The sequence below is a fragment of the Lichenostomus cassidix genome, chromosome 2 (assembly GCF_008360975.1).
Source record: "Lichenostomus cassidix isolate B80296 chromosome 2, HeHo_3.0, whole genome shotgun sequence".
Lineage (NCBI taxonomy): Eukaryota > Metazoa > Chordata > Aves > Passeriformes > Meliphagidae > Lichenostomus > Lichenostomus cassidix.
Genome location: NC_139482.1, coordinates 111,739,946 through 111,763,335, shown reverse-complemented (window position 1 = coordinate 111,763,335; position 23,390 = coordinate 111,739,946). Strand labels below are relative to the sequence as shown.

General features: G+C 36.5%; 1 protein-coding gene across 2 annotated transcripts in view; it reads left to right on the top strand.

The window, feature by feature from the left end:
- The window catches only part of ST18 (ST18 C2H2C-type zinc finger transcription factor), a 169,186-nt gene that overhangs the window by 67,432 nt on the left and 78,364 nt on the right, over positions 1–23,390 (top strand). The window contains exon 1 of one of the 2 annotated variants that reach the window (XM_085052833.1): positions 6,219–6,339. The exons of the other annotated variant lie outside the window; for it this stretch is intronic. The gene's annotated coding sequence lies outside the window, so the exon portion shown is untranslated. Of the gene's footprint in view, positions 1–6,218; positions 6,340–23,390 lie in introns of those variants that run through there. 2 annotated transcript variants of the gene reach the window in all.

The window sequence follows — 23,390 nt, the reverse complement described above, 5'->3', positions numbered from 1 at the left end:
CCTTCCCTGGGGAAAAGAACAAAAGACAAAAAGTTTCTATATTTTCTTAGTTAAACATACAGATTATAGCTGAACTTTATTTCTGGGGAATCAAATGGTTACTCACATGCCCAAAGTATTAAAGCATGTGAAAGCTGTGGCATGAACAGGGTGAAGAGACACTGTGAATATTTTCCTTGCTGAGGGGTAAAATGTTGATCACTATTCCTGCCTGTTAATCTGTTGAAGATAAATAGCAAACTGCTGCATTTACTTCTTTTCTCTGGTTTGCATTCAGAAGACAACACACAGAAAATTCACTTTGAAACACTTCCTTAAAGGTGCATGATCAATCCCTAGGGAGAAACTCACAGCCAGGAGAGAGCCTTGTGCTTTGGTTTGATAGTGACAGATAGCGATGGAATATGGTAGTTAGTGCTCCGAACTAAGAGACCATTATGTGTGCAACTCACAGTGAGACCATGGCAGAATAAAGCTTCCCCCAGCCCCACCCAGAAGTGTGGCTGCCTTTGTAATTTTAATTGGTCTGTGTTTGTGGAGTGGGGCCTCTATTTACTTATGGCTTGGGGCTTGTGTTTACCAAGCCTGGTAGAGGCCAAGTGTCATATCACTGAAGCTTAGTTCCTGCAAGCTCTCCTGCTATATCTTGAGGCACTTTTCTTTTCAGTATCTGTGCCTGTCTAATTCACGAGCTTCTGTGAAACAAGCACAGGAGGGTACAAGGCCTACAGGGAGGAATTACACCTAATTACTCAAATAATTGCTAGGCTGTTGCCTTCTTAGTCACTGAAAATAATTTCCAGGTCCCTGGCTTTTATAGATAGTCTTCTAGAGGCAGGAGGACACAGCCCCCTTTTTAACTCAGCCCATTCACTCACAAAATCAGAACACTCGAGCCTGCAAAATTAATAAGCACCACTTCCATTACATATATTTTAGGTTGTTGTTGCCGTGGCGATAAAGTCAGGGACATTGAATCTCCTCTGTTGAGCCATTGTTATCATCCCTGGCCATCTGCTGCAGAGGAGTGATATTCCATCTCATTTGCATGATGACTGATATATGGGAGGTTTGGAAGGACATATGCCACAGCAATCATGTGATGAAAATTAAAGTGAAAGTTTTGGGCCCAGAGCCGAAAAAAATCTGTGTATGCGCATGAGGCTGTTGATGTGCAAATGTGAATCATATTGAGAAGGTTTGAATAGGGAGGTGTGACGTAAAGAGGGGACACAAACGCAGGTGCTTATCTCTAGGCAGTCAAAGGCGCTGGATGTCATATCATGGGAACTACCTTTCAAAGGCACAGCTTTAGTGCACAGTTCAGCACACAAGGGAGGAGAAACATATAAGTTTTGGAAACAAAAATAAAGTAAGTTTAACAACTTTTTCACACTATGAACCCATTGATGTTTAAGCAACTTGTACTGTTAGTAACTTTCTGTCTTTTTTTTTTTGTTTGTGCTCTAAGCTTGCAAAAAGCAAAAAAATTCTGTCCATATATCGATGTTAAAATCTTGAGAGATTTGTGTTAAGAAGTTTGAGGGGTTTTAATCCATGCTTTAAATGCTCTCTGCAAACTTTTCTTTTTTGTTTAAATGACACTAATGCTGTTTCTTCCACAATGTATGCTTGGTCATTATCTTAAATGCTATTTTGGGCCTCAATTAAAAAATAGCTACTTGTAACTGCTTTGAGAAAGCTTTCTGAATAAAATGTCATGGTGTAATTGCATTTATACTGCCTCAGTAAAGCCTTTGTTCATATACATTTTACAATTGTGCAAATTTGCAGCTCTAGCTATTTGATTTGAGGAAATGATCACAAGGACACTTTTTCTCTTATTTTGAAAAGTTACTGAACTTAAATATTGGCTTTTTAAAAAAGAGAGAGAAAAAAATGAGGTGGGAGAGGGAGAGAGAATGGGACCAGTGTATTTTAGGAACTGTTCGATAGATGCAGGCTCACTTGCAGTTCTGTATTACAGAGAAGAGAGCTTTCTCATGATGTTTTACAATGCTTTAAAATCATGTGTAATGCTTTTGAAATGAAGATTGTTGATCGATATATTTATTAGCTTTACTCTAAGGGAAAAAGGGTCTTTCAAAACATGGCATTTCTGTCCTTTAAATTATTTGGGATTCAGAGAGTGAATTGAGAGCTTCTGATTAAAAAAGTGAATACTGTACTTCAGAATGAATGTGTGTGTCAAGAAAATCTTTAGAAAGTTAAATGACAGTAATATCAGGCAAGGTTGAAGAATGAAATGGACCTTCTGGGACAACATTTTGCAGGAGGATAATTTTTATGAAATAGCATTTGATGTTAGAGAAAGTCTGTTTAACACTCTGATCAGCAATAGCTCTCTCTCTCTCTCTCTGACTTTCTTTTGTCTTTAACAAAGCACTTAGTTCAGATGTTTGTCTTCCTTCATATGTAAATAGCAAAGCAATCTTGTGCAAGGTGCTGTGAATTTTTCATTTAAGAGATTATAAAAGCACAAATCCCAGATTTTATCCTTAAACTGTAAAACTGTATGGGGTGAACTTTGTTACTTAAGGATCTTTGTGGGATTCAAAACGACCATTTATTACCTCTTTTGTCAATTAAATTAGTTAAGTTAATTGCATAGATGTGTCTTCTTTGGTTTAGCTGTGCAGTGGTTTTGTAATTCTTGAGGAAAATTACAGCATTTGTGATGAAAGCTTTCTCTGAGACAATAATATATTTCTGCTCTAAGGTGGCTAACAAATAATACAGATTTGGAATGAGGAATTTCTAAATATAGGCTTTGCCTCTTAACTTCCCAGTTTGGAGCATTTTATTTTTACTTGTAAATATCATCTTTGTGTTATAGTACTTTCATGCCTGCAGGCTAAGATTACCAGTCTTCCTTTTTTTCCTCCTCCTTCTAAATATTCAATTACTCAATGGTAATTATTATTATGTGGCCTTCTTGGCTTACTGCATTATTAGATTAATATAGATTTCTTGTGCCAAATTAGCGGAAATCACTGTTATACACAACAACGAATCACTTTTTTTTTTTAAAGTTTTATTTACTTTGCTGAATAACAGGAAGACTTTGACATCATGATGTTTTATTCTCAAGACTTTTAATATAATATGTCTTTGAAAAATGAGCGGCAGAGGGTGTCTTTTTGTTTTGCTTTTTTCTCCAGTAGGTTTCTAATAAGTAGAAACTTTGCTGCAAATATAACTTAATTTGTTCAGAGATCTATGAATAGGGATCTTTATGAAAGAAATTGCAGTTCAAGCCCCCAGATCTCTGATTCTCGTGACAGAGGTGTGTAGCAGAGGTGAGAAAACCGAAAATGAAAGAAGAGGAGCTGTCCAGGGTACTGCAGCTGACTAATATTTCCTGTTACTGCACCGAAAAACATCTTTACTGAAGGGTTCATGAAATGCCACCATTTGTTACTTTTTATTTTCCCCCTCAGAAATAGGAAAAAACACACACCTTACAACAAAGTCAACTATAAAAAAGCTGTGCATGGAAATCTTAATTCAGAAGCATGCCATTTTTCTGTGAATAGCAAATACATCCTGAGATCACAGTAACTTTTAAAATCTGCTTACTAAGGTTAATTTTTACACAAAGGTTTTTGTCAGAGTTACAGACAATAAAACTTTACCCGTCTAAATTAATCTATGAGTACAACACAAATGGTTTCTATGGTAGTGCTGTAATGTAAACAAAACAAAGGGGAAAAAAAACCCCCAGATCTCAATCTTGCATTACTTGATTGCTTTTGAAATGAATTCTTGTCCTTATGTGACCTGAAATGTTTGGTTATAAAGCTATAGAAATCCAAACGATCATATTTGTTTGATATGAAATGAAAAAAAAAATAGTTAAATTGAAAGTTTAACATCATGAAATTCAAAATCCCAAGCGGTATATAAACATTAAAAGAAACTTTGGACTGCTAATCCTAGGAAATGAGTTTTATGGATTGAATTCAACAAGGCTTCAGAAATGGTTCCATCTGCTGCCTAGCAGCTGGTGAAAGGATAAATTTAATTCATTAATTCATTTGGAAAAAAGGATCCAAGTAGTAAAGTCTTCATTGCTCATAATGCACATAGGTGAAAATCAAAACTGAAATTATGTCTAGTTGATCATCTTTGATAATGAGTAATATTTTCTTTGTAATTGTTATAATTATCTTGATCAGTCAGTTGACAGTATATTGACTATATGATATTAACCAGTGTTTTTGTGTCTTAAAAAGTTGAGAATAGTTCTAAAAGCATACCTCCTCTTCCAGAAGGATCATCCCTACTTTGGGAGTTATAGATTTTGTAGGTTTAAAAAGCTAGGTTGTTTCAGTGAAACAATATTGGTGCCTTTCTATGAGTATTTGCAGCTTGTCTCTTATTAAGTCAATTTAAGTATACAAAATAAGGGACCACTGAAATTAGAAAATAGACTTATGTGTAGTTAAGTCACTGTAATAATCCAAACCCAGAACATCAAATGCAGTTTATTACTTTACTTTTCTATTAGAGTCACAAGCTTAATCTTTTTTTCCTGTCTGCACCCATTTGTGTTTCATGTTAAGTGCTAAAAACTTAGCTGTATGACTGAAAAATATAAGTTAACAACTGAGAAAGGGTGATATTTAAAGACTCAGGGTTTTAAAGGCAAAATTAATTGGACAAATACTTTAATAATAAATTGACATCCAATTTCTAGCTATAAAGTTTTCCAAAGTACCACAATCTCCCGATAAAGGCTTTTTATAAAAGTGCTTGCCTCTACTTACTTTAATCTAAATCACAAGCAGGGAGTGCAAAGTTAGCTAAAGCTTTTGAACAGTAAGATGGTCAAATGGAAAAACCTCCTGTTCATCTTATACCAGACAAACAGGTGAACCTGTGCCTCATTACTTGCTGAGGAATACACAGGACGGATGAACCTGCTACCCTGAAACCAGCTAAATATCTTCCAATGTCTATTTTCAATGTTTCTGCTTGAGATGGTGATTTCATGAATGATATTTGGCTTTTCCCATTTCCTCTGTAGCCCATAGCTCACTGTGGTGGGTTTGTTGGATTTACTATAAAGGTTCTGTTCGCACCCTGTGGGTTGGGTTAAGAATTAGGATTTATGCATTTACTTCTACTGTTGCTTTGTTTATACAGCTTTGGTTTAGTTTTGATCCCTTTTTTTTTGCCTTTGAGGCTCTTCCACAGTGTCAGCTGCTGACTGATAGTAGGAGAACGGCCTCGTGGTGTGAATGAAAGGGACCTAGCGGTTGGTAAACAGAGATAAGGAATAAATAGAACACAGGCAAAAGGAGATAGTTCTGTGGGAGCCCAGATTGCCGCCAGTCTGTTCAAGTGAGATGCAGTGCCTGTCCTTTTCCCAGATTAAATTAGTGTGCGAAATCTCCAGTGACCTCCTCCCCTTCTCCCCATACTCTTTAGCCAAGCTGAACAGCCTCTGCTGTAAAGTATTCATTTTATCCAGGGACAAGTTGGACAATAGAACTCTCCCTGTTACTTATGGACAGCTGTCGTGATTCATGGAGCTTTTCAGCATTTCATTTTTCATAAGAGTTAAAAGGGTTTTACCTTGTAACTGACGAGAGGTTAGAAATGCAAAGATGCCAGCCCTGAGGTTGCCTGTAGTAAGGAAGTTAATAAATAAATATCACACACAGACACACACAAACACATCCCCTCCCCAATGTGCGAAAGGCTCTGTGTTTTTGTTAGTGCTGCTCTTCTTATTTAAAGGGGTTTAATTGTGATAACGTGATTACACCGAAGCATGAACTGCATGGAGAAATTAACAAGCAGAGACACAGCGATATGCAGGGCCCCCAAGGTTCCCTAAATTAAAGGTGACCAGTGCAAACCCAGTGAGTGCCCTTTTCCCTTCTTTGCCCTTGCTTTTGCCTGCAACTCCTATCAGTTTATTACCTGCAAATAACTCCCAGGAAAGAGTAAACACTCATGAGATACCTCTGTGGTCCTGTATTTTTTTTTTTTTTGTGATTTACTGCAAATATATTCAGCATTTTGACTGATTAAATAGACCTTCGGCAACCTTGAGGGTCACTGTGTAGAGTATGTACATAGAAAATGCATCAGCCCATTGTACCCTGGCAGCTAATGAGATTGGTCGTTAAGTAAATGACACAAAGCCTACAAAAAAAGCTTAGCAGCTCACTAGAGTATCACAGAGTGTCCCTGCACACCACACAACGACACAAACAGTGGACTAACCTAGCCCACCCCTGCTTTATTCTACATCACTGCTTCCCTGATGTCAGCGTGAGAGGCAGAACAAAGGCTAAAAGGCACACGGTAAGTCAGTCTGACAATTATGCCCTAGGGAGAAAGTAGAGCAAATCTTAGCCTAACCATGGGGTTGAAAGTCCGTTTCTAGACAAGTAGGTCATAATGAAGGGATTTTTTTCCCCCCCTGTCACTTCATGAAGGGGAGAAAAATGTCTCTGTAATCAAGGTTGGGTTTGTTTCTTGTTTGTTTGTTTCCTTTTCTCTCTGTCTGATTTGCCAGCTTACAAAAGTTTCTGGAATTCCGAAAGTAACGTGAAACAGTATTGTGAACAGTTTCGTGAACTGGATATTTCTCTTATAGTCTAATGAATTAAATATTCCTTGTAGGAACTGCCACACAGTAATCATTGCCTCAGATGTACATTACATCTGATGAACTTTACAGACAGAAAGTTTCTTTTTTACTTCTCTGTAAAAATCTGCTGAAAATATGTTGTGTATATGAATACAAATTTCAATCCACTAGAGAGCTACTTACACCCCTAAATTCCTGGTACAGTTTTTACAAGTATGTAGATAAAAATGAAGTTGCTTATATAATTTTGGGATTTTTAAGAAAGATTTTTACATGATGTCGTTCTCCGTGCTGTCTTTTACGTGAGCTGAAATTAAAGAGTTGAAGATTGCTGTTTAACAGTTGCACAGTCATGACTTATTTTCTTTGCACAGCAGCAAAATGTTCAGCTGATATCTTAGAATAGCAGGTGCCTGCCTGTGTAACCAATGATAAAATCTTTCCTAGTAGTGTTTCAGTTTAGTGCCTCAGGACCCTTTATTTTGCTGAAAAATGGCAACAGGAAGTTGCCGGAAAGTCTTGTTTGCATTGCTAAAATGTTTCTGTCTGCCTTGCACTTTGGAGGCTCAGGGGATGTTAGCTTCAAAACAACATGATATTATTGCAAGATGCCTTTGTGAGTTAAGTAATGCTTCTCCTCTCCTCCTTGCAAAACCACTGCAAACCATATGTTTAAAGAATGCTTTATCAAACACGGAGAGTTAAAGAAGTGGGGTTTAGTTATCAGTCTGTATTAAAATTGATCTTTTGTTCAGTGTTTGGGGTTTGGTTTTTTTGTTTGTTTGTTTTTTGTTTTGCTTTGCTTTGCTTTGCTTTGCTTTGCTTTGCTTTGGGAGACTTATCTAATTTAGAAAAAGCTTGTCAATATATGTGTATTTAGACGTATCAGGATAACCTGTTCACTTAATTAAAACTCTTCACAGGTCACAAAAGTCAGTTCATTATATGTTGCTTACCCAGGAACATCCTTTTTACTGCACGGGCAATAGAATTATCACCACAGCTCACAGACACTAAGATAAAATGTGACATTTTAACAAATACATTTGATGATTCCTTGCAAAGGGGTATGAGCATATGCATATATACAAATCCATGTGGCATATTTGTAAAGAAAGTTCACATATGCAAAAAACTATATTCACCTATGTAGTATCCCAGTTACCTGACACTCAGTATTTATTAGGTATATTTTCAGTTATATCTGCTTTTGTATTTCCCGGTAGTTCCGGTTTAAGAAATATAATGAGAAAGTAACCAAACCCAAGTAAAATTGTGTATTTTATTTTACTTTTCATATTTTTTAAACTTGTGTATATATCAGAAACATTTTGCCTATGTTACCTCAGTAAATATGAGATATTCAGGCATCAGAAAACAAGCCTTCTTTCTAAGTCCTGTAATTCAAACCTAGATCAACAGAGATTTGCCAAGCTTCAGGATTGCAGCACTGTTTTGCTTTAAAATATTCTAATTGATATGAAGTTTTCAGTTTATTTTAACAGAAAATGTTCCAAGGTATTTGATGTTCAGGTGCATCCCCACAGCTTCTAAAAATTAGCATATCCCTGGGACACAGTCATATATGCCTCTTACGTAGCTACACCAACAAGAGTAAAGGGTATTTGATATTTCAGCATTCACCACAATAATAAGTTCAGCTGTTTATATTATTAAAAGCAAAGAGTGGTTTCATAGGGGTAATGCACACGCAGCAGTGTTACAGAAACCATACTGCTGTAATCTGACAATTACATTCTGTAATCCGACAGGTTGAGCCTCAGTAAGTTTTAGTAGTTTTTCACAGCTTCATTTTTTTCCTCTTGTCATTTCTTTAGTACACCTAAGAGAAAAGAAAAAGAAAACTTGATTTCTGATAATTAATGTCATTCATCTGATCTCCCTGATAAAGTACGAAACACTCCAGATTTTTAGAAACCACATTTGACTCGACTTTTTGGACTATACAATCCAATATGAGGCCTCTACCTTTATCTTAGTGCACAGTTCAGGGCACAAGAGTATGAGCTGTGCATGCGGATCTGAAAAACTTTATGGTACTACGCAGTTGATTTGAAGAATTCTAATTCAGTTTTTTGCATGTTTCTAGTTTTTCAAGCCACCAGTTCCAAAATATCTGATATGCCTGACAGGCAAGTATCTCCAAAGTCACTGACAATCCTCATGAAGGTCTGACGCTGTCGCTCCAAAATAAGACATAGCAGATATCATGCGGAATAAACTTTATATTTTACTATATCCACAAGTATATAGAGAATCTAGACCAAAGTCTGTTACTGAACTGATTGATTTTGGAAGCATATATATATACCTGGGATTGGGTCACTTTTTAGTTATTGTGCGCATAGTTGTGGATTATTAAAAACTACATACGCAAAATCCGTGTTTCTGGATTTTAGTTACCTTGAAATACTTCAGATTACAGATACTGTTCAATTAATAATAAAAAAGGTTGTCTTCCTCTTAACTTTTTTTTTAGCATTTACATAAAATTTCTTTGGAGGAGAATTGCTCTCTTTTATGTTCATGGAAGACTTTTAATGATACTAGCAACTCTTGCCTTTCTAAGTAAGAGATTTCTGGTTCAAAAAAAGGTGATAATCTAACAGCAAAAGTTACTTTAGAAGGAAGACAGGGTTTACCTTCTTGGATAGGTGAACACTGACAAAAACTTTTATACACATGAGTGATTCCACTGAGGTGAGGTCGATGGCTCACTTTAATACAGCAAAGCAGGTGGGTAACTGTTTTGAAGATGAGGGTTTTATTGATTTGCTTAGGGGATTCAAATAACATTTGCTAGCACATATTCCAGGTTTGGTTTCATGTGTGAACTTTTCCCTCCACTGAAGTACTTTGGTGAAAAAGATCTAGATTTTCATTTAAGGGCATGTATTTGAACTCTGCTCCATGAGGCACTAGGTTTAAAAAAATGCTGTAGAACTTTTCCAAAACACTGGTTCAAGGAAGAACTGGAGATCCCAATTTCTCCTTAACAGTGGTCTTCTTTTTCCAGAGGTAGAGTCACTAGGTCAGCTCCCTAAATCTCATGAGAAATTTTGACACTTTCGCTGCCCCTCCTGTCCCCAAGTTGAAGCACATGTACAGCATCTGGATTGGCACAGCAGAGCAGTAATGGCTCCAAAGGCACCGTTATGGACTATCAGGTCAATAATCCTTATGTTAAGAAGGATTTACATGATACAGAGTAATGGCTCTGTCATTTCTGAAGTAAAAATCCACTTTTTAATGAGCATAAAAATATTGTTTTGTACTCTTCACATCAGAGATAGTATGGAAGCTAAAAAGTCAGACAAACATAACTTCCTGAAATAAAAGTTCTCATTTAAATGTTTGAATAAAATAAATGTTAAAATACTGTAGGTAGACAGCTACACTATGCCAAACAGGGACCTTTTTGAACATGTAGTTATTGTTCTCAAATTTTTAATTCCTTACTATATTAGAAGAATTATAGGATGTGAATATCTTGTCTTCAAATAATTTTTATGAGGCAGTCCAGAAATAAATTTGGCTTAAGGGGGATTTTTTTGTTGTTCTCTTTAATTTTTCTACTGTGCGACTTTCTCCTACTTCAGGCAGACGTTTCACACAATCTAACACACATGGTCTTGTTACAAAAGTAAGCTTGAAAGTAAGATCAGCGGTCATAGAAAACCACAATTCTGATTTTTTTTTCCTATTAATATGGTTTTTTTCTCTAATTTAATTTCTTGTGATTAAAAAAAAAAAAAACAAAACACCCCACCAACACACAAACCTTTCTTAAATATGCCACATTTGGGGAAAAAAATATTTTCTTCACTAATAATGTGGCTAACTGAGACTCCATAAGAGACACGGAAAGTCACCAAATACGAAACAGAATGAATGAGCACTGCGACAAAAATGAAAAGAATGAGTACACATGATATTTTCATTGTATCTCTAACATTTTATAAAATTACAGACCATTTTGAAGTATAGGTCTGATGGGAATCATCCTATATATAAGCATTCAACGTTTAGTGAACAGAGTGCAACTGAACACATAAATCACACTAAGTAGCATTGACACTTGGTCAAAAGAAGCATATATTTATGGCTCAAGTGTATGTTCAAGCTAATCTATGGAGAACCTTGCCATTATTTTTGTGATAAACAGTACTGTCTACAAAAAGGGTTAAAGAAAATGCATTCTGTTGCATCTGCTTACTAAATCCCTTACTTTAGTAGAAATTCAAATTTTGTAAAGATTATTCGTTTTATTGATGCATATAATTATAATCACAAGCCATCTGCTGATTTGGCAGGCATGGTTAAAATTCTCTAACTCTCATAACCTTTCAAGTACAGTGCCCTTGGGACTCTATTTCACTTTTATATTTTGGAAAACATGTAGGGACAAACAAGAGAGGTCATCTGCCGAAAGTCAGACCTGTAAAACATTGAAAGAATAAAGACCATGATGACTGCTCTTGTTTTAATAGGAAAAAAAAGTATTTTTTATTTTATTTCTCACTTCAGAAAGGATTATACTGGTTTTCATCACACACTTTGGGAATTTGAATTTTTTTTTCCCAGGGATTAAAGCTCTCTCCTAGCACCTCTGGGACCTGGGTTCCAAGTTTAAACTAAAAGAACAAATATTGTTCAGTTTGGTTGCCACAGGTGAATTAAACATATTTAACCTTGGCCTTAATTTTTCTTTTTACACAATTCTCTTTGCATTTCCATTTGAAAAGCTTTAACAAACACTATTCCAATTTTTTTTATTTGTTTACTGAGTTTCACAGAGAGGCACCTATCATATATTTAGCTTTTTCCTGTGAAGCTCGAAAGAGCAATTTGATTTAGAGGGCTACATCCAATAAGGCATAAAATGAATGGCTAACATTCTTTGCCATAGCCCTTTAAAAACAAATGGCTTTATTTATATTAGCATACCATTGACTGGTGGTTAGCCACAGTTGCAAATGTTTGGGCTTTTGGTCTGTGAGAAGTTTAATTCTCAATTTTCTTGTGTCCATCACCATATGTAGCCAAACTATTTTATACTTGACAATTCTTTCTTTTTAAAAAAATCTTTGTGGCTGTCATTGTGTTAAATGTGGTGTTATGCTGTTGCTTCTAGCAGCAAACAACCACAAGGGGAAAAAATACCCCAACTTCTAAGGCGCTCTCTCTGTCAAAAGTACAAAAATGATCCCATTTCTACTAGTTGTAGTATATTGACAATGCTGTTATTTAGGACAAAGAATGTTTTTGAGAGAAAATACAGGAAGGTGGAAAAACTTTGTGCAGAATGGGATAGTCCAGTGGCTTCCTGATATTAGCAGAAGGCAAAGGCGGTAACCTTTCAACAGAGTTGTCTTGGCTCGTGCAGTATTGATGTGTATCTCACAGGGACAAAAGATGCAACTCACATTTCTGCTTAATTAGTGTATCTGAAGGCCTGTATGCAACATGCATGCTGCTTTACTCCTTTTGGAGGTTTGATTCTCACCCCACACCCTCATTATGAGAAGCAGGAGGGAAATGCACATGTTTAAAAGTGTTTTCACAGCTGAAACTAGGGAAGCAGGCCGAGAGTAGCTCTGGTTTATTTCACAACCAATTAAGTATGACATCTGTTGAAACTCAGGAAATAAGTCTCCCTTCCCCCTGTTCATATACTTACTTAAGCTGCCAGTCTTTTGTTTAGATATGATGAATTTCACCAACAAGACTTTTTTCTTTGGGGTGAATACATGAAATAATAATAATAATAATAATAATAATAATAATAATTAATAATGAGAAGAAGGGTGTAGAATCTTTCTTTGCTTTGTTTTGTTTCTTACACTGCATTTCACTGAGTGCATATGACTCAGATCTCTTTGACACTCACAAATCAAGCAAAGAATTGTGTTAATAATTCTTTGCCTAAACACTCACCTTACATGCTAAAAAATATTTGTGGCAAACAATGTAGGCATGAAGAAATTTTAATTTTTGAAAATCTGGCTCTTATTAGCACCCAAAGGCCAGCAAAAGTTACAAGAAGGAATTTGAGTTTTAATTTATTTACTTTTATGGTTGAAAATTTGGCTCAGAATGGAAGACACTAAAAAAACGCAGGCCAGGTGGAATTATGTATGGTTAAAACAAACCAATAGAAAAGAATTAAATGCAGATCCAGTCTCACTGGTGACATTAGGTTTCTCCAGTGTGCAATAGTTCATAATAAACCAAGCAAGAAACATAGATAAGCTCTATTAGCAACTTTTGCTCATATCAGACACTTTCCATTTATCAGACACTAATCCATGTGATGAATTTACTCATCAGGAAAACTTTTATTCCTTCATAAAATATTGTCCAATGCAAATAATAAAAATATGGTATTTCAGTCCATACCAACTCTTAGAGTTCAGCTTCCCTCTGTTCTGCTTAGAACTTGATTGTCTTCTTTCTGCTGTATCTAGATAAGAAATATTTACCGTATCGTGGTGACCTTTTCCTTTGCCTCTTTGCACTGGATTCTCCTGTGTCTCTGAAACCACACTGCTCATGTCAAAGCTGTGGCTAACTCTGCTTTTCTGTAAGTTTCACCATCTCCTAGTGCTCCCTTTATTTGTTCATCAGCTTCGCTTTGTTTGCTAGTTCTTTCCTACTAGGACTGGCTCTGCCTTCGTTCCTGGAGTATGGTTCCCTATTCTATTTCTCTTGCCTTCCTAGCCCTATTTCACTACACAGCTCACATAGCAAACATTATTTAAGCCATAAGATGCTGTTCAGTGATTGCCATAGGTTCCTTGGTTAGCAATCCCCACTTGGTGAAATGTCAATGTGCAGAGTGGAAGCGGCTAGACCTGAGCCAGTTATCCAGATTCCCTTGAGAGTCAGTGGAAAGAGACGTACCTTGTGTGCAATTCATCTCACCCTGAAGCAGAGTATGAAATGAGTAAGACATATCACACATCCACACAGCATCAGAGATGCCTGCAGGTTGCCTACAGGCTACACAGAGGCCATGGGAATCCAGCAGTTACTGCCTCAGAAAGATATATTCGTATTTCAGGCATGTAAAGTTATGAAGATGAATCCTGTCTTTCCCATCCAGCCTACAAACTGGACTTGATTTCTTCTTAAATCTTCTCTACACAGAAACATTTCTCACATTTTCACACTAGACAGTGATATGGATATGATATACTTTAGATCAAAAGTCTCCTCTTGCATATACATGACATTGATGAAAATCTGTGTCTGCTCCTCTATTAATGGAGAGCAGAATAACAAAAGTGAATAGTGCTACGTGCAGCTCAGAGGACTAAATTTTCTCCTGAAAAGTAGTTTTTACAAAAGGGAAGGCATCAGTTCCTTGCTTTCTTCTTAGAAGGCATTATATTTCCTTTAAGAACAATGTTCTCTTTCTCAAAACTACTTCTCAAAAAAATAATGACAAACAAACTCTAAAGATTTAGCACTATCCATTAATTCAAAAATACCTTAAGTCTGCTGTGTTTTTTAAATACTGCTGATAGAAGCATTTCCAGACATTTTCCTGTTGGTCACCACTTAGAGTCTGGAGGCACTTTTAGGGGTGGTTTCTCTGTCTCCTCAGGCTTTCAAGACTCTGTTTTTCAAGCTTTAAGGTAATAGAAAGATTGATTTGATTATGGTTTTGCACTGTTTCAGTGGATGATTATAGTGATTCAATATTCCCCATGTTTCATAAAACCTATAAACAAGCTTTCAGACAAAAATTTCAGATGTTGTGCATTCGTTGCATAGATTTCAACTGTTTTATTTCCTTTTTCAAGAGATTTGATGACACAGATTTTGATTTTTACAGAATTATTTATTATCCCACAATTTTAGCAAGCAGGTGTGTGTTTTTTAAACAAATAATCTTTTAAATTTCTAGGGACAGCTTCTCAAAGTTCCTTCAGATCAAGGCAAAGTTCCTAAATTCTCTTTCTAAGTGGGCAACCCAAAATTTCTGTGGGGTTTAAAGCTGCATGGAACTCCACGGATCTGAGCTAAACCTTATGTAGTGGATGTTCCCTATGGGAGAGTACTTGGCTATGCACTACCCTAATCCATCCCACAGAAGGCACAGGTGGGTCTTGGAAGCAGGGAGCAATAGCTGGGTCACTCACAGTGCCTTTTCAGAGTCTTTCTCTGAGAGTAGGATAGACACAGCAGTAAATTCTGCTGTAAGATAATGCTTGGCTTGATCTCATTTTGAAAAGCTGAGTTTTGCAAAGGATGAGTAACTCTGCGTCTCCAGTAGCACCTTTACAGGTGAGACTCAAATTCAATGAAAATCTTGCACAATATTGTGGGCATATAAAACTCATTATGGTATAAATTGGCACCAGTTCAATAAACATAACCCTTTATAATGCTTTAACATTTATCCTGAAAAGCTTAACCAGCTTACATATAATATTCTCAGACTTTTCTTCCGTAAAATCAACACTTTAGTTGCTATCATTAAAAAGTGTCTTCTTATGTATCCCTAAGTCATTCTGAATAGCATGAGAGGATAAACAGATTTATCCCTGAATACTTTGGGCCCAATGTTATTTATAGCAACAACATTAGCAATACCACTTATTTTTATTGTTATTAGTGTGACTTATATGCTCCTATATTGTGATCACGGGGAATAGTACCGTAATATTGAAGTGCAAGCTGCTTTAAATCAATGATTGCCAGCCTTCAAAGAGCAAGTTCAGCATTGCAGACGTTCTCCAGGACACACAGCTTAATTCCCTGGTTATTTGGGGAGTGTTGGTATCTATTTGTTAGTTGCACGATGATCCCTGTCTTTTAAATTTACATGAGACTTTAGGAGTAAAGAAGTTTATAAGAGGACATGGTATGGAAAACACTGTGATTTTTGTCACAAAATTTTTTTTGTTCTTCCTCCTGAATCTCCAACAGAGATTCCCACAATAGGGATATCATCATCTTAATAGACTCTTTAGAGAAGCTGCCTTCTAGCATCCCAGATGCTTCAGTGTACAGCATGAAGTCTACTTCTTGTAGACAGCTCATAGGCCTGGGTACTGACAGGGTTCAAGTTAAGCAGACCAGATCTCAGGAAAGAGTGAAACTTGTTCCGAATGTTAGGTTTTTCTACTCGCCAATTGGAAGGAATTTTTCCCGGTTTTCTGCCTGTGGATGAAGGAGGAATAATGAGGAATAATGTTCTTGAGAACTAAGGAAACGTAAGACAGTAAGAAGAGAAGACCTTTGACTAGGTGGAGAATAGCCATGCTATCCCTGGGAATTTTTTTTTTTTTTTTACATTAACAATGAGGCAGATACAGTGTGTTGGAAGAAGGAATAATCTGGTCAGCGGAAGAATCTGAGACAAAATGAGCATTACATAACAATTTTCCCTGGCCTGACCTGAGTGATCAGGGGTTTCTGTGAATCATTAAGCCCAATTAATGCACCTCCAGGAAATTCACTTTCACTTAATCCAGAATGAAGCAGGACAATTGCTTTTAATGGTGCAATAAATAAATACCCACCTTTTAAAAGAGCATAACCACACAGCTCATATTTTCACTCTGCTCAGAGTGTTCGAGCTGTCAATACAGCTTGCACAACCTGGGGTGCCTGACAAACAGAGGTGGTTTGTTACTGTAAAGTTTGAAGGAAAAAATACTACTAATTTCCTAGATTGAAGTGATCCCTTGAAATCCATGGTGCTTTTGCTTTGGTGTTCTCAAAAGGAAATTTACCATATTTTTAGCTGTCAGTCCCACAAGGTTAACCTGAGGCTGGAAGCTTAAATTTCTTCTTCCATCATAATATTAAGATGCCTATATTCCTGCCATAAATTTGTCAATTGTCATTATCTTATGTGAAAGCTAGCAAGGAATTCTGACAAATAATAACTTCATGAACAGGCCTGTTGCAGATAAATCTGCTGGTAGCTGAGCTCATTCTCACATGACATGTACATGTATGTTGTCCCTTTGCTGTCTGGTGAAAATTTGCTTTCTCTTCCAACATCTGAAGATCTTACACTGAGGAAATCTCCTCGGATCAGGGCAACCTCCATACAGATAGTTACAGCATTAAATCATGTTATCAAGACAGTACCATCTTAGAGTCCTGCCCTCAGTTGTATGAAAAACATTTTCTGAATGTTGACTCAAACAGGACTTGAGCTTTGGAACAGTTGTCACAATGCCTGACTTTAGCCACAGTCTTTGTAGGCTCCCACAAGAGCTGAAATAACCAGTAGTAGCTACTACTCTTGATCTTATATGGCTATAAAAAATACATCCTGTTCAACTGAGCTAGAAAATTACATGTTCTATTTACTTGCTATTGAATTACCTGTTGGAATTATGTAAAAACATTAACAGTTTACTGAAAGTCTTAAATCATTGTCTCATTAAAGTTTGCCATATAAAATAATACCAACTCTTTCCCCAACTGCATTAATTTTTGTGCTATTACCTGTTATACTACCTAAAACAATATTTTATAAAGAAGTTTCCTAGTTCCCAGATCAGCAAGCTGTAAATAAACATCCTCACTCAACAATCAGGTAAGATAAACTAGATGGCTACAGGGATCTAATCTTCCTTACATAAACTATTATGCAATATTGCAAAAAAACCCTGATTTCTTTTATGTCCTTAGATTCCTGCTCCTGTTGATTCATTTAGGAGCCTGGAGAACATCATGTTTGCCCTAAAAATAATGTTGTTTCCATGAAAAGAGACATGGGAATGGAAGGAGATTTAAGCATTTCTGTTTTTTTAAACTGCTTTGCAAATTCTTTGCACAACAAACCTCGCCAATATGTAAACAGGGCTCTAGCTACTGTGTTTGTCCACAGCTAGAGCTACAGATGAACACAGTGTAGTTGTGTGATGACAGGAACAGCTGACTCATTAGTAGAGAGCAGTGAAAGGTAATTAACCCTGGGAAAAGTACAGCTGCCATGCGAGCTGTTCCTTTCTGTAGGATCTGATTAGAAATTAGTGTTAAACCACTGATTCTTTAAAAAAATGTCATTGATAATTCACTTTCTCTCTCAGGTGTAGCCCCTGAAAGGGGCCTAGGATAGAACAAGCGTACAAAAGGTCTTCCATCTAAAAAGGTCTTTTCTGAAAGAAGTGCCCACCTGTTTGGCTGCTTCTGGACTTTTCTTAACCATGAATATTGTCTCAGCTTTCAGTGTTTTGAGGACAGCCTCCAAGTATATGGGCAGTGCAGAGAATGCACTGTCAAAATGATTTAAGGTTGTTGGTTGCCATAATGGAGTCTGTAGTGATGCTGGTTATTTAAAAGTCAGAGCTACTACTTCTCGTGGCAGGACACAGTTTTGATGCAAAATTATGCAGACCTCTTCAAAAGGAAACAAAAATCTGTCTCCTGAATAGGTGAGCACAGCATATGAAAAAAAAAAAGGAAAAAAAGAAGGATTATGCCCTGAGCACAAAAGCAACCCCTCAAGCCACCCCTTTTTCTGCACACACTGGCATTTGAGGTTCCAACACAAGACATAGAGCCCATATTTAATCAGAGCCCAAACAACAAGCCAGACTGTTACACAGATATTCAGACACCTGATTAAGGCCTACTTATCTAAAATAACATAACTATCACCTAAAATAACAAATCTTCACTAGTGTGCTACTGGAATTTCTACACTGCCATTTATTATTTACAGCTGTCACATGCAAAATAGTTTTTGATTACCTTGCTTTGTCAGATCTTCTGACTAGGACTGTGTATTGTACACCTGTGTGATTACCACCAAGGGTATGTGAGTGCTTTCTCATGAAGATAGCATGTATTATTGAGGAACACCAGAGTGCTCTGGCTGTTTTCAGTGCAGCCAGGCTTACACTAGGGAATCTGAGCTTAAAGTGACAAAGTTTATAAGACATCTCTCCTTAGGATGAGTTTTTTCATCTTGCTCTAGTTTGCTGCAGTGGAATGATTACTATTATTTTGCCAATCTAAAATAGTATTACAAAGATATATTTCTGTAGGGTTATTTTTAACTTAGTATTGTTTAGTGGTACCGTAAGTCACTTTCTAACCACACATCTAAGATGTTCACTTTGAAAGAAACTTTCCCCTTTCAAATTAGTTTAAATTAAATACACTGCTTGCTGTGTGTGATATTTGAACTTAATGATACCACAGACATATATACATATATATATGCACAGAAATATATATATATTTATACACCCACATACATATACATGTATCTATATACATACATATATACTCAAAATATATATACATCTTATTGACATTTTCAGCAATGAGAGCAAAAATATTCAAAGGAAAACAGTTAGAGATGTTTTCTTGGAGAATGTGTCTCTGTATAGGCAAACAAACAGATTTTTAAGATAAGTGTGTGACATGCAAAGATTACAGTTATATCCAGATTGCCTAAGATATTAGGAGAGAAGAGAATGGAAACGTGTTTCAAATTATTTTGCCATTCACCATATGTTCGTTAGTACCCATCCTTCTAAGTATTGTCCTTTTTCATTTGTTTCATTTTTTTAAAATGCTTGAAGTTAAAGAGGAAATATTTTAAGTTGAGTTTCAGAGGGAGTGAAATAAGCAGACTACTAAACTGATGAATGCATGATGATAAAAATAATATTTGCTACATTAAAGTATGTTTAGAAATGCACAAAAGCACTTTAGAGCACTCTATGTCGTTATCCTCATTTAGCTGAAAGGTGAAAAGACTTGCTGAGGGGCACAGAACAGATCAGTGGCAGAGACAGGAAGAGAGTTCCAGAATCCCTTTTTTTCCAGGTATTTGGTCAATCATGGTGGACTCTATTTATGTCTATGACAGAAGACAGGTGTCATTTTAGGAAACAATCTTTGTCCTGCTTTAGAATCATAAAAGGCTCTGAAAAGAGAATTTGAACCACCATTCCTGGTGATGTCAATCTCTTATAAGTTTGAATAAACTGAACATGCTTTTCCTTGCTTTGTTTACCTGACCTAAACATATGATGAGCAAAAACCTTTTGTATAATCAGTCTGTCCCAGGGAATATTTGACATGCACATTTTGACAAGTATTAGTCAATTTTTTGCGTATCTTTTATTGCTTTGATTTACAAGGTGGTATTTTTGTTCTTGGGTTTTTTTTCCTGTGCTCTTCAGCATGTTCCTAAGATCTTCAGCGCAGTGCAGTAGTGCAAGCAAGCCCCCATTATCTTTAGCAGTTAGGGTCATTACAAGTCTTTTAAATGGTGGCAGACTGTACTTCACATGGCACTCTTGAAGTTAATGAACATATGTGATTTGCATGTTGAGGGAAGGCACACTTCTTCCCTTTGTGTGACTTTCCCTTTCTTGGGACACGTCTGTCATGCTTAATGAAGAGAACTTGTTCAGAAAGGGCACGATGAATGCATAGGATAGCAGAATGGTAGTTATATTTCTTTTCATAAAAGTAGTTTGTATTTTTAGGTTTATTGCTTCTTTTGACTCCATGTCAGAAAATGTCCAGTGAGCTAATTAGCCATGGGTTTTGTCCAGCATAATAATTCTGATGTCCTAATTCTGACTATTAAAATATTCCTATAAAATATAGCTGGAACAGTCAGAAATCACAGGGAAGGAATACAGTAACCTAGATTAAGCCTGTAAGTGTTTGAGAAGTGACCACTTTTACTGCACCCAGCCAGCTTCAAAACTTCTGTAGAGATTTAGTGCAGCCATAACAGCACCCCCAAAATTTGCCCTTGAAACCCATCAAATCCTAACTTACTTGCTTGAAATCAAGTACAGCACAAAGACTGTAAAAGTGGTGGCTATACAGCAGGCATGCAGCAAACATCAAAACCAGACCAGGATCTTCCTGATGTTGAAGAAGACTGTAACAGAGTAATTAAACCCACATAATTTCACTGTCCTTAGTAGTGCTGATCTGTGTGCTCTGGTGTCTCCCACTGGCCTCAACCCTGCAACTACTGAGCAGCCCTTTGGTGAGCAGAGTGTGGTCATCTCTTGCTGAAGTCTGTAGTGGTCTGCAGTCCCCCCACACTGTGCCTGACAGCAGAGATGACTCCATGCAGGAAAAGTCATCCTGGCTGGAAAAGAGTAAACATGTTTTAAAAGAAAACAAGCCCTGTGTTCCAGAGCCAGTGACGCATGCTCTTTGAACTTTTTTTTAAAAATTGCTCTGAAATCATAAGGTTGTTATGGTGTGGTTTTACTCAAAATAATGCATATCATTGTAACACAAGCCTTGAAGTTAAGTGGCTACTTTAATGAAACATAGTTGCCATAGTTACTGCAGGCGAGCAGGGAATAACTTTTAGTCCTTTTGAAGCTATGAATTAGTTTTAAAAGAGGAAAAGGAATAAACAAGCATGCAAAAGTTTATTATTCAGTGTTTCATGCCTGATCAACTCTTAAAAAGAAAAACTGTCCCTAGACTAGGGCATTAACTTTTTCTAGCTGAAATCTATAATTGCCCATCAACAAACACAAAATTACTTTTCAACTTTCCACTATGTCTGTTTTCATGTTTCCCCCCATTCTTTTCCCCCAAAGAAACAGATTTTTTGAAAGTTCTGCTTGCAGAATTTTGTTAATAACTGTCATTTTACAGCATCTAAATTGCTATAAAAATAATGTTCTAAAGGCAATAATGTATTGCTTAACACAACTCATGAAATCTGTGGTCTAGCTCTATTATTCATTATAAACACTGTCTTAAAGCTGATGAGAGGGAAATGAGAATTTATCATAGTGAAGATATCTTCTAGGACCAGCTTCATTGTTTTTCAGTTTAGCATTGCGATGTGCTCTATCCCTGAAGTGTTAATGGAGGTCACTGCTGTTGCTCTCCTTTACTGTGTCAAAGCACAAGAGTTCCTACATAGTTGACTATTGAGAAACAAAATGATGTTCTTTCCAGTATATCACCTTCAGCTTATGAGCCTCTAGAGCAGCAGTGATTAACAGGACTTTTACAAAGTTTCTGTGTAGTTACAAGGACAGCTTCAATCTTCTGTCATTTTTTTGCATTAGCTATGATTATGCTTTTACCACCAAAATGCATTTATTTTAAAGGTAACAATACAGACTCAGAGAATAGCTTATGTTTCATCTATATTTATCAGCACTCACTGTACATTTGTGTCTTCATTACCAGGAAATATTAAGGGACATTGTGCCATCTATTCCTGTTTACAGTTTATTATGCAGAGATAGGAAACACTTAGCATGTAAAATGAATGTAGAAATTATTCCTGGATAGAAACACGGACATTTCCCACTCGTTGGCTCTTTCTCCTCCATCACCGGATCAGAGTGTAATTGTCAGTAATCAGGCCTGCTTGCTGCTGATAAAACCACTCTGAATGCTAGCAGCCTTCTTTGTGTGATGACTCAATTATTCCAGAAGTGCCTCATCAAATCTGCCCCATCAGCTGGGCTAATAAATAAGGAGAAGAAACTGGCCCCCCAAAGCAAATTATAAATCCATTTGCATTAACCATTTCGCTGGTCCATGATCTAGGCAGAAATAAGCATGGCAGATTGCGTTAAGCTTATTTGAATATGTTTATAATGTTTACAGCTTGCAACCTCTTTTTTTTTTCACAAGGTGTTGGAATTATCGGTCATGAATAGCATCTAAATGCAGTTATGTTAATTACAGCAAAGCCTCCGGCATCTTTGAGGGATAGTTTGTTGCTTAAATCAGGTGAAAGTTAAACTCCTCTGCTAGGTGAATTATGATCTTGGCATTGCAATTACTGTTTAAAAGAGAGGATGAGTCCAAGTGAAGTTTTTTTACTGGTGCTAGAAGGACAACTGCCTGTGTTACCAGCCCGTCTCACACTGCTAATGTGACCTCCTGTTCATCTCATGGTCGAACAAAATAAGATAGACTTTAGCATTGGAGTTGAGAAAGAAACTGCAATTGTTGAAACAGCAATAATCCTGCTTCCTTTGTACTTTGCACTGAATAAAACAAGTGCAAAGACAAGTACTCTGCCCCAAGGAAACTCCTTTCTGAAGCTCAAATTATACACACAAAAAAGGTATTTCCAAGTGGAGTCCATCAGATTTCCTGCAGTGAGGGTGTAGGTCAAATGAAATGTGGTTACTTGTGCACTGAAAATTTTACATGTACTTCAGGATCTTTCTGAGGTTTGTACAGAACTTAATGTGTAAAGTTACAGACTTCAGACTGTGCAGAATAAAGATCTGAGTGCAATCTAGAGGTAAATATATCTTTATTTATTTGTAATCATATATTTCTTTCACATATTATTTTCTCAAATGTTAAATACCCTGCATTATCTTGTTTTGAGAAAGAGAAATCACTGTCACTGTAGAATCACAAGAAATGTTCAGGGATCATAATGGTGAGCACATTGGACTTTGTTTCCTTAGATATTACTTTTATTCTGAGTTAAAAAATCACAAACTGTAGTGATTATTCATTCCCATATTTGCAATAAATCCAATAGAGATGTGGTAAATGAGAGAAAATCAAATTAATCTATTGGAAATGGAATGCATTATGCTTAAAAACCTTTTGGGATCCTTCACAAATATGGTACAGCTTCGAGTTTTGAAATTCTGACACAGAAAATAACTTCAGACTTCTGCTGAAATAATTTTGTGGTTGTACAATATGTTTTTTCTCCTTTTAAAATCATCAGGAATTCTAGTAATGTGACCTGAATGAGTGGACTTTTACCATGATGGTAGGT